General features: G+C 45.3%; 1 protein-coding gene across 4 annotated transcripts in view; it reads right to left on the reverse strand.

The window, feature by feature from the left end:
- The window catches only part of LOC101601843 (carboxyl-terminal PDZ ligand of neuronal nitric oxide synthase protein), a 303,471-nt gene that overhangs the window by 139,999 nt on the left and 150,928 nt on the right, over positions 1 to 12,544 (reverse strand). Inside the window, exon 1 of one of the 4 annotated variants that reach the window (XM_045152918.1) lies at positions 9,845 to 9,863. The exons of the other annotated variants lie outside the window; for them this stretch is intronic. The gene's annotated coding sequence lies outside the window, so the exon portion shown is untranslated. Of the gene's footprint in view, positions 1 to 9,844; positions 9,864 to 12,544 lie in introns of those variants that run through there. 4 annotated transcript variants of the gene reach the window in all.

Below are 12,544 nucleotides of genomic sequence, written 5' to 3' on the forward strand. Positions count from 1 at the left end.
TCCAAAAACTCTGCAGTCCAAAGTGTTCTGAAATCTGAAACCTTCTAAAGATTACGTCATAGCTTCAGATTTTGACACATTTCAGAGCACTTTGGATTTGGGATACACAAACTCTATGTAGAAAAACTGGTGCTTAAAGTTAGTTATGGCTCAGAAGGACTTTGAAGAAAAGCCTCCCAAATGGAATCAGACTCTGTAGGTGTCCCACTACCCACTACTAGACCATCACACGTTTCTCACACTTTGCAAACTTATGCTAATCGCTGGACTTTTGGTTCAGTCGTCAGATGCCCAGGATCCAACGTGACCAAAATATCTTTATCAGGTTTTAGTTTCCCCACTTCTACAGCACCCCTTGTTTCTAAAAGAAAAACACATTTAAGTAATTTGCTTAAATAATTGTATGGGGGAAAAAAAAAACAGTCTGAGTTGTCAGTATTCCAAGGCTGAAGCAGGAGTGACTCCAGGGCCTGTCCTGTGCTGACAAGTACCACTAGAAATCCAAGGGCTGTGCCAGAGATAAAAGCCTGGGACATGGAGGGCTTCACAAGCCCCCCTGAGACCCAGTTCCAAACCTCCACCCTTTAAGCGTACCAAACAGCCACGGCGTGCAAACTGATAGCTATCACCTGGATTCATGGGATCTGTAACATAAGAAACTTGGAGGAGATGGAGTCATTTTGTCTGCTTATGAGGACCTACCGACATTTTGATAGTCTTTGGAAAGGGGAAAGTTGAATTCATTAATCATATGAATAAAAAGCACTCCCAACTGTCATTAGTGCACTGTACTGCAGACACGGCCCTAACAGTCCACAGGCAAGAGACTGGGTCAGGGAGAGTAAGCGAAGCCCTGTGGAGTAAGAGCCCTAGGGGAAGGTGGGAGAGATGGAGGCAGGGCACACTCTTCCGCTAGTGGTCACCCCGTGTGTTGAGACAGTGCCCCTGGGGGAGGAGATGGCTACCACAGAACAGTGGGAAAGAAAGGAGGGCGACGAGCTCACCAGGCGGTTGGTCGGGTCGCTGGTGAGAGAGCCTGAGGTGTGCTGACACCGATCACCATCACTGCAGGCTCAAGGCTGGCCCAGAATTTAAGAAAGCAGCAGGTGGGCCGTGGCGGGATGGCAGGCATCTCCTTCCGGATTCTAAGGCTCCATCTGACATGTCACTGGAAACAGAATCATTCCCAAAGGGAAAAGTAACATGACCCTTACAGTTACTGAGGGGCTTCCTTCTGGAGGGCTTTTTCCCTGTTTAAGACACCCTATGGAGACGGCATGGTGAGACAAACCCGTAATCTCAGTTGAGGCAGGAGGATCATGAGTCTGAGGTCAGTGTAGGCCAGACAGAAAGAGCCAATTTCAAACAAAGACTCTCCAGGGCCCTGCTTTTACTACCCAAGTCACTCTGTGACAAGGCAGGGACACTTGGAACTGTGGAAACATCAGTCTTAGCCAAAACAGGGGGAGGAGGGCATAATCAGTTACCCTGGGAACAGGGCAGACAATACTGATCCTCCCTGACCTAACTGTCTCTCACTCTTTGCCTCTTCGTCTTCCTCTTCCTCTTCTATAGTTACTCAAGATAAAAATCCATTTTTCATGGGGCCATTGCATTTCCTCAGTCTTCTTGTTCAAGTACAGCTTTTTGTTTCATTTCATTTTTCATTTATTAAAGCCAACCCTCCTATCAGAAAGGTTATATCCCTCTTCATGTCACAGTTACCTGTTTCCAACAGGGAAACTTTCCTTACTTTTCTATTTGCTTTTTCCTAACTCCCCATAGCTCCAGTTTTAAGAACCAATAAAGCTCAACCACCCAGAAAACTAAAACATGTCTTAGATTCCCTGGCAACTTCTGATCTCCTCTATCAAAAAAAGTTTATTGTTTCTTATTTTAATGAGAGAGAGAGAATGAATTGGGGCACCAGGGCTTCTAGCCACTGCAATGCAATGGAACTCCAGACACGTGCACCACCATGTGCACGTGCAATCTAGTGCTTGTTGCTTCACCTTGTGCAGCTGGCTTACGTGGAACCTGGGGAGTCGAACATGGGGTCCTTAGGCTTCATAGGCAAGCACTTTAACTGCTATGCCATCTCTCCAGCCCAAAATTTATTGTTCTTAACAAAGCAATGAAGTAATGAATGTTCTTACCAAAGTAATGAATGTGTGAAGGTCAGAAGTAAAAATAAAATAAAATAAACCTTTCAAAATTCACTTCAATCCTGAAAAGAACCACTGCACTTAGAAGTAGGCAATAAATATGTACTGAATGAGGGAGTGGTCTCAAGAAATCAGTCCTGCTAGGCATGGTGGTACCAGCAGGAACCCCCAGCTATTCGGGAGGCAGTGGCAGGAGGATCTGCAAAAAGAGATGGGTGGGGGTAGCTTTCTTTGTCATGTCCTCTTGATCCCTACCTGCCAACATCCCAAGTGTCACCGCGTCTCGTGTCTCATGAACTGCAGAAGTTCCACCATTTCTTCCTTTTTTTATTTTCCCCTAAAACTCTGTGCTCTTGAATGAAGTGTGAGGATGCAAGTTTGTTAATTACAAGTTAATGACTCTACAGTATTTAAACCTGTGAATGCAAACTGCCATCTACTACAAATTAAGCTCATTATTGCATACACTTCCTAAAAGTGAACTGGAGATTGCCCTTAGTGAGTGATTCTGGGAGCAAACACATTGCTCAGGGCACCCCTGCACAAGAGAGGGGAGTTCTTTGGGATCAGAAACAAGTCTTACACATACTCTGCTATCAAGTACAGTGCTGAAATGTTTATCTTGACTTTGACATTTTAGTCATCTTCAGTCTTTTCTCCTCTAACCAGCTATACACTGAGCAGGGGTAACATATGCTTGCAACTCAGGACACAGGATTTCACTCTACTAATTTCCTATGCTCCATTTACAAAACTAAAACTATAAAAACAGATGAATCAAAAAGAAATATTTAATGTAAATAATTATAAATAAAATTGGAATTTTTTCTCACAAATCTCTCAACAACTTTTTAATTAGACCCTGAGCTTAACCTTAAATTTACCGGCGTTTTCTCCCATGCCTTATCTCTGACACACATCCTTCCTAAACCTTCCAAACACTCAGCTCAGCTTAGCCTTAGAATCTCTCCGGCTGCCTTTCCTGCTGGTGGCCAGCAAGTGTCATCGCTGCCCTCATCTGCTGATACAACAGGTACACTATGCTGCTTTCAAAACATCACCGAAAGGCTTACCACTGTTTTTGTCCTTAGCTGAATTTCTTTGCTTTTTGCAACACACACACACAAATCTTCAAACTGCATGTCTTTAAATTGAGAGGAAAACATTCCCTAAGAAAATTCTCTCCACTCTAAATGAGGTGGGGTTTGACATCTAACTTTTACATATATGAAAAAAAAAAACACAACTGCCTAACATATAATTTCAGATTCAACTTTATTAGCATTCGTGTGGTGTGGTGTGTAATGTGACATGTTTATGTGCGGGAAGATGTGTGCGCTTTGCGTGTGCATGTACAGAAGACAGAGGAGAACGTTGGTGCCCTCCTCTAATGATCATCCACGACGTTCCTTGAGACAGAGTCTCTACTTCAACCCTGAGCTTCGCTGAGCAAGCCCCAACACTTCTCTGGTCTCTGCCTCCTTCCCACGGGAGGAAAGTTGTATGTGGCCATACCCAGTGGTTTCCATGGGTGCTAGGGAATTAAATTCCAGCAGTCTCAGGCCCTCATGCTTAAATGGAAAGTGCTTTTACCCACAGAGCCATCTATAGCTCCTTGTTTGGGTTTTTTTGTTTTTGTTTTTGTTTGCTTTGAGACAGTTTTTCAAGCAGCCTAGGCTGGTCTCAAACTCACAATGTAACCAAGTCTGGCTTTAAACTCCTGATCCTTCTGCCTCTACTTCCTAGATACTAGGATTTTAGGTGTGCCCTCACTACATAGGCCTTTATAAATGCTTTTTAAAAACAGACTCCATGCTCTGTATACTCAACATTCTGAATAAGACATTTGGAAGTCTTTGGACAGTTAAGGTGGTTTTGGGGACAACCCATGAGTCTATTAATGGCTTCCAACAACAAAATGAGGAAAGAATAGTGTGACCTAATGGGCACAGGACAGGGTTACAGCCATGCATAGCCATACCCACCTGCGTACACAGGGGCTGGGTTAACCTTGGCCCCCAAAGGAATGCAGAGATAAACCCTGAAAAACAAAACAAAGCATATGGATACATGTTGCTTCCCAAACTCCTGGTCCTCCTGCCTCAGCTTCTCACATGCTGGGACTCCAGGTGTGCCAACTGCCATGCCTGTCTTTCTTTCTCATTACCCTTTCCACAGCGCCATGCCTTTCAGAATGAGGTAAAATATGCTCTCCCCAGGATTCACATAAAACTTAAAAGTGAGTCCGCAAAGAAGTGAAAATTGCACAACTTCATAATGAACCGGCTACTCCAAATGCTACCTGTGTGCATCTACACGGCTAGTTTTGCTTAGGAACTGCTTTAGTAATGAAAATCAGTTGAAACAGATTTAGCTTCAAATTATTTGTGTTAAATTTTATTCAATAGCCGGGCATGGTGGTACATGCCTTTAATCCCAGCATTTGGGAAGCAGAGGTAGGAGGATTCCTGTGAGTTTGAGGCCATCCTGAAACTACATAGTGAATTCCAGCTCAGCCTGGCCTAGAGTGAAACCCTGCCTCAAAAAGAAAAATTATATATATTTTAAATTAAATAAAGATGGATGGGCACATCTATAGTATGTGAACAACTAACAAGTAACCTTGGAGGTGTCAATACCACTTAATTATTGGACTGCAGGAGATCCCAATAATATAGGGACATCAGTCCATGAGGAGCTCTTTAGTTAACATCAATTAAGGCAAATATCTTTCCAATACCTGCCTTAGGAAAATTCATAATAGTGTCCATCATGGACCATGTACATGCCATGTTTAATGCCACTGCTTACACTGAACACTACATGCATTCCAGTGGTCACATGCTGCTGCAGAAGCCAAACGTCAGTACAATGCTTTTTAAAACAATTAAATAATGGCATTGTCAACAATTATTAAATTTGAAATCCATATTGATATTTTAGCATAGTATTTGAACATGGAGATTTAATGTCAGCTAGCTACTAATTTTAAAAACAAAAATGGGATCATACTGTTTATATATTTATAGCATTATATCTTTTTATTCAGTGATGAATCATAGGCACTTTCTTGTTAATATATAGCTACCTTGTTCTACTCTAATGGCCTCACCGTGTTCTACTGTGTAGAATAAATTATATTCATTTCATTGTTACCCCATTGAAGATTTACATTTAAATTCTTTGCCATTATAAAAAAATGTTGCAGTGACTATGCCTCTCCTTGTGCTCCATTTTCATAGGCTTTATTTTGAGATGTGGAATAGCGGCAATGGAGGTTGTGGTGGTTGGATTCAGGTGTCCCCATAAACTTAGGTTTTCTGAATGCCATTATTTATTGCTCTCCATTTAAAAATTAGGGACAATGAGAGTTAGAGAGTGTTGCAGTCAGGTTTGCATTGCTGGTAGAAATCACCCAACCAAGAGCAGCTTGTGGAAAAAAGAAGATTTATTTTGGCTTACAGACTCGGTGGGATGGGGGACCTCTGTGATGGTAGGGGGAAACGATGGCATGAGCAGAGGGTGGACATCACGCCCTGGCTGATGTAAGGTGAACAATAGCAACAGGAGAGTGTGTCAAACACTGGCAAAAGGAAACCGGCTATAACACCCATAAGTCTGTCCCCAATAATACACTCTCTCCAGGAGGTGTTAATTCCCAAACCTCCATCAGCTGGGAACCTAGTATTCAGAACAACTAAGTTTATGGAGGACACCTGAATCAAGCCACTACACACCCAATTCTCAACCCTGCTAAGGTTTAGTAATTTTCCCCAGGTCCAGAAGCCAATGAGCCAGCCTTTGAATTGAGGGGGAACACGGTAGGGGTGGGGGGGGGGGCGTGTGTGCACGTGTGTGTGCGTGCGTGTGTGTGTGTGTGTGTAATGATTTTAAACTTTCTAGAAAGGGAAAGAAGAGAAAGGGACTTTGTGTGTGTGTGTGTGTGTGTGTGTGTGTGTAATGATGTTAAACTTTCTAGAAAGGGAAAGAAGAGAAAGGGACTTTATCCTCCTGGGCACAATTTAGATTTTTCTCTCAGAGACAAATTCTAGTTGTAATTGAAAAAGAGACAGAGAGGGGGATTAAAAATCAGCAAGTGTTCCCTGTGAATTCGTTTTAACACCATGTAATTAGCTTAACCACCACCTCCAAAATGTAAGAATAGTGTTTAAATAGGTTTTGTTTTGTATTTTTCAGAATAGACTCCTGATCATTAGTTAACCTATTCTGGATAGTAAGACTTATTATCTAATACAAATATTTAAGTACAAGATCACACTAACTCCTTCCCTCATCTCACTGATCCAAGCATTCCAAGAGACTATGTTAAAGACAACAAATACCCTTGAGTATAATGACAGAGTGCCCTTGAGACACCGTGTCCCAAAGCCATGGGGAGGGGATAAGTGTGCTTGATGAAGGAAGCAAAGTGTGGGAGTTTATAGAGATGAAAAGTCACAGCCAGGACAACACCCAGGAAAGATCCATCTGACAGGCCACAGAAAGTCATGGCCCCATTCCTGATACCACCCCATTAAAATATGCACTCTTGGGCTGGAGAGATGGCTTAGTGGTTAAGCGCTTGCCTGTGAAGCCTAAGGACCCCAGTTTGAGGCTTGATTCCCCAGGACCCATATTAGCCAGATGCACAAGGGGGCGCATGCATCAGGAGTTCATTTGCAGTGGCTGGAGGCCCTGGCACACGCTCGTGCGCTCTCTCTCTCTCTCTGCCTCTTTCTCTGTCTGTCACTCTCAAATAATAAATAAGTAAAGGTAAACAAAAAAAATGTGCACTCTTGGGCTAGAGATGGTTCAGCAGTTAAGGCACCTGCCTGCAAAGCCTAAGGACCTGAGTTCAATTCCCCAGTACCCAAGTAAAGCCAGATGCACAAGGTGGAACATGTATCTGGAGTTTGTTTGCAGTGACTAGAGGCCCTGGTGTGCCCATTCTCTCTCTCTCTCTCTCTCTCTCTCTCTCTCTCTCTCTCTCTCTCTCTCTCTCTGTCTGTCTCAATCTGCCTCTTTCTCACACTGTCTCTGAAATAAGCAACTAAATGAAATATTTTAAAGTGTTTAGTTTCTGTGATAGACCCTCCCCCATCTGTGTATGGCACATAGCGGATACCTCAGGTTTCAGCAGATAGAATGGAGGCCGTGGGTTCTGCAGAAGGAAGAAGCTTCCAGTCCTGCAGCAGCCTTCCTCACACCCACATGCACATAACATGTTCATTCACTACGGGGCAATGTTTACTCCTTCCCAGTTACAGGCAACATTTTTTCCAAGCCATCAATCCTTCTCTCACGGTAGAGAGATCAGGCCGAGTTCAGAGGATCGCAGACTAAAGCTTAGCGTGAGCACCCATGAACCCTACAAGGGAATGTTCCCCGGACAGTGGAAGGATGCAGGGCTGCCCGCTCAGAACTCAGAGCCTCCCTCCAGGGCCAACAAGCTATTCTGCAAATTAACACTGCCCAGCAGGGTAAACAAGTAATTACTGTGCCTCAACCGCTTCTGTGAAGATGCCTGGGGGCTGAGGAGAGTGGGGGAGGGATAATGTCAGAGAAGGAAAGAGGAGAAAGAGACAGAAGGAAGAGTGAAGAGCTAGGGCTTGGATCCACAGCACCTGAATAAAACAACCAGTGAAGGATGAATGCTTAATTAAAAAAATAAAATAAAAGGCAAAAGGACCAGCCTTTTGGGTCCTCGGAGATGAAAGGAGATAGACACAAGAGCTATCCAAAATCTAAAAGGACATTTCTGCAGTTGAAGCCTGACTCCTAATGTCCTCAGCGACAACTCGTACAAAGAGCTAACTTCACCAAGTACCTACAGAGTACCAGGAGCAACAGCCAATGCCCCAAACTCCTGGCATTCTTCATGGTGTCAATCACAATGACCCAATGAGGTCGGCGGGTGATTGCATTCTCATTCTATAGGAGGCATGGCTGGAAAAAGTTTAGGCGCTTACTCAGAGAAGAACATGTGGTAAATAATGGAGTCAGGATTCTAGCCATCACTGAACGCCCGCACTGTCACCCACTGCCTGATGACCCCCGATTTGAACACTGCACATGAGGTCCTCCTCGAGACCCGCTGGCGAATGTCTAAAACATTGCTAAACCTATAACAAATGCTCTGGTGACATCAAGCCAGACAGAAGACAGAAGGAGAAGTCAGGTGGAAGCTGTGGGACTGAGAGTTGTCATCTCTCCCCTGGCACAGCATGAGCTTCCTAGTGGCCCAGGTGTCAATAGATGGGGCTGGAAGAGATGGAGAGATGCAGAGGATTCTGACAACCTACTCTACCAGGCCGGGTTCCAGAAAGAGCAGCAACCTGGGCTCAGCGAGCCACTCAGCATGGGAAATGTGCCTTAAGTAGGCCTTACTGCCTATGTGCAAGGACATGGGTGGTCATCTCTCTAAGACCATGAAGCCTGCAATCATCCCCCTGAAGGGGCTCCCACAGGATTGCCAAATGAGTGCTGTAGGGCCTGGCCCTGAAGGTGGAAGGAACGACAGCAGCAGCAGAATTGTAATCACACCTATCACCATCATTACAAAGTCCTTACTGTGATCACCCGAGACTTGACCAAAGAGACTTGGTTTTCATTAGGTCACAAAGCTCAAACTACTACCATGATGGTAGTATATTCAACTTGACATTTTGCTGAGGACAATAGTGTAGTTCCACTTTCACAGGTAGAGAAAATGAGACTTGCTAAGGTCAGCGGACTCTGCACCAACCCACAGCAAGATCTGAAGTCATCAGACATTTCCTCTATTGCAGTGCTTTTCAGATTTTTGAAGTCCTGTTATGGCTTCAAATAGAATCTCTGCAAATGCAGACTGTAAATCAGCTCAAAGTAGAACTGCTCTGATGGACTCAGAGGAGGTGCTGGGAGTCCCAAATATGGAACAGTCAACATTCAAATCCCAACTTGGCCACTTACTAGCTGTGATACCTTGAAGAAATTTAGTCAGGCCTCCATGACTCAGTCTCTTCATCTCTGTTGTGGTTTCAATAGGAAACACCCTCCAGAGACTCAAGTGTTTGGAAACTTGGTCCCCAGCTTGTAGCACTCATCTGGAAGGTTGTAGAACCTTGTAGAGGAAGTAAGTCACTGGAGATGGGCCTTAAGACTTGATAGCCTGGCCCTTTCTGCCTGTCCTCTGATTCCTGACTGTGGACTCAGTGTGACTAACTGTGTCAAGGTTCTGCTTTCATGCCTTTCCAACCATGATAGACTGTAACTAAGAGCCTAAGAATAAACTAAGAATAAACACTTCCTCTTATAAGTTACTTTTGTCACAGCAATGAGAAAAATAATATAATTTCTAACAAGAAGGGTGAAACTATCTCCTTCTCTCTCCTGGTTATTCTTTAAAAGATAAGTAAACTCATGACAATTTCCTGGGTTCACAAAACAGAGAAGTCATTTCTACTCCTTCCACCCTCTCTGCAGATGGAAAGGGAGGGGACAGCATTCAGCAAACCAGGCTACAGAGAAGTCAAAGGCTAATCACCGAAAACAGTGGTGACCAAACCAGAGAAAAGCACAGAAAAGGGGCAAGGATGCAGGAAAAGGTGTACAGGTGGCTCAGCCATATCCTAGGGTTAACGTGGAGGTTGTGCCCTTCACTCTGGCATCAAGTAACTGGTCCCACATGCTCACTTTACCTCACTGGCACCAACAGTATCAAGGAACCCATTCATGAGATCCCAGCAGTGACGAAACAAGAGGCTGATGGCACGGTTTCAGGACCCACACGGGAAATGTCAGGGCCCAGCAAAACAGCACCGATTTGTTGGAGTTGGAGAACCTTGAGCCTGGCTAAGTGTGCCTGAGTCACAGCTTCTTCATCTAAAGAAAATGAAACAGAGACATAATGGAATCGAGCCAGCACATGGCAGCCACCAAATATACTCCTTTCCTCCTTGGGCTGAGTCACCTGGGCCCCCCTTTCCTAAACAGCACAGAACAGCTGGTGACAGAGGGCCTCTATAAAGGATAACTGCCCCACAGCAACAATACAGGCATGCCAAACTCTCCTCCAAATACGCCACATGTTAATTCACTTAGCCTACCATAACCACAAACTTATAAAGCAAGCACTGTTGCCCTGCCTTACTCATTTGAAAGAAGAGGAAGTCAAGGCCTGGAGAAGTTAGGAAACTTACCCACAGTCCCTGGGCCGATAATGGTAGTGTCAAGATTTGAATTCAGCCAGGTGTGGTGGCACACGTCTTTAATCCTAGCACTCAGGAGACAGAGGACAGCTGTGAGTTCAAGGCCAACCTGGTACTCCAACATGAGTTCCAGGCCATCCTCGGCTAGAATGAGAGGTCCTACCTTGGTGGAGGGGGGGGGAAGAAGCAAAAATAAATAAGAAAGAAAGAAAGAAATATCTGAACTCGGGCTGCCAGGCTTGATAGTCAATGCCCTTCTAATATTATTATTCTAACACTTATTTTTTTTTTTTTTGTTTTGTTTTTGGTTTTTCAAGGTAAGGACTCTAGCTCAGGCTAACCTGGAGTTCACTATGTAGTCTCAGGGTGGCCTCAAATTCATGGTGATCCTTCAACCTCTGCCTCTGAAGTGCTGAGATTAAAGGTGTGCACCACCACGCCCAGCTCAACATTTATTCTTAATATAATTATTTTCTCTTACATTCCAAAGCACTCCTAGAATCACAACAGGCTTTTCATGCTATCTGCAAACACACAAGTGAGTTTATGTTCCCATTTGGCAAATGAATAACCCAAAAGCACGGATGTTAAGCAATTTGCCTAATGTGCGCAGCAAGGCTAAGCGGCAAAACTACGACAAAAGTAAAACTGCAGGTCACCGAGAGTCCAAACCCGCTCTAGAAGGAAAGTTCCAGTGATCATGCTGGCACAGATAAAATCAATCTCAGCCAGGCATGTGGCACACCTTTATAGCCCCGGCTGTCTGGGAAGGCTGTGAGTTCAAGCCAGCCTGGGAGTGTGAGCCCTTGTCTCTGGAAGGATGAGGAAAGCAAGCAAACGGAAAGTCAACCTCACGCGTGCTCCCCCACCCCGCCCCACTCAGCCCACTGCCTTGACCGGGGCGCTGTGAGACCTGCGGATGTGCACAGATCTGAGACAAGCCCCAGCCCCAGCCTAGGCTCCCCGCTGCCGGGGTATTTCTGTGGAAAAGGTTTTCTTATGGCGGGTGGGCCCAGCACGCGACACCCACAGGAGGCAGCCAGCAGAAGAGAGACTGGGAGTGGGGCATGCGTGGCTCAAGGTAGTGAGCGACTAATGAGCAAGAAACCTGAGAAGGCTTTTGGAAAATGAGCCCATGGCCAGAGAAAGGAATGCAAACAAATGTCGGGACTGGGGCGTGATGACAGGACAGCAGTCTGGAGGCGGGAACACACTCAGCTCCGCTTACTACCCCACAGGCAGAAGAAGCTGGACGTGCACATCGGCCCGGCCAGAGATCATACTAGTTACGTGAAGAATCGTACATGAGAAAAGGTTCTCTGAAATGTTAACAAAGTAAGAACAGTAAGACCACAAGCTGTTGTTACTGCACTTCATAATTACTGCAGTGGTCCCTGTCTGAGCCTAAAATGCATTCATCAAGATGAGTCACACTGACCTGGGTGTGTGGAAAGAACCCAGAGGCCATGCTGCTGGGAGACCATGGAGATAAGAGCTGATTGGGAGAGTATCTGAAGAGAAAGTTGAGCCCTTGTGTTTAGGACAGGCAGCAGGTCTGTTCTAAGCATAACAATTACTCAGACTGGCATCTAGTTGGCATCGAGGGTCTCAGGTTTTCATCTTAGCAAAAGACCAAAGGGCGGGACATCTGAGAGCTACAGATAACAGCAGCCCGGGGCTCGAGGTGAATCTAACTCAGTATTCCATGTTAAGGTCACATCTCTTCAACAGAGGTCACAACACAGTGCTGCCATCTGCAAGGAGCCTGTAGTTCTTTAGTGTGGCCCAGCAAGGCAGTTTCCAACAAGGAAGCGGTGTGACCACAGCACTGTGGGACCCAATCCTGGAAAGCACCAGAGAAGGCCCGCTGCAGGGCCTCAGGAGCCACAGCCTCACGGGGCTCTGGGGCTGGGATGTGTGCTCTCACAGCAGCATCGATGTTGAGGGGATCTTGACACCCTATGATCCCTGCAAGCAACTGGCATCCCCAGGAGGATTCAAGAATTCTTGGGAGAAACTTCAAGGAAAAGGTAACGTGTACTGGACAGAGGGCAAGGCTAGAAGACTACTGTTTGATATTATAAACGTTGTAGGGCTGGAGAGATGGCTTAGCAGTTAAGCACTTGCCTGTGAAGCCTAAGGACCCCAATTTGAGGCTTGATTCCCTAGTACCCACGTTAGCCCAATGCA

This window comes from Jaculus jaculus, chromosome 1 (genome assembly GCF_020740685.1).
Source record: "Jaculus jaculus isolate mJacJac1 chromosome 1, mJacJac1.mat.Y.cur, whole genome shotgun sequence".
NCBI lineage: Eukaryota > Metazoa > Chordata > Mammalia > Rodentia > Dipodidae > Jaculus > Jaculus jaculus.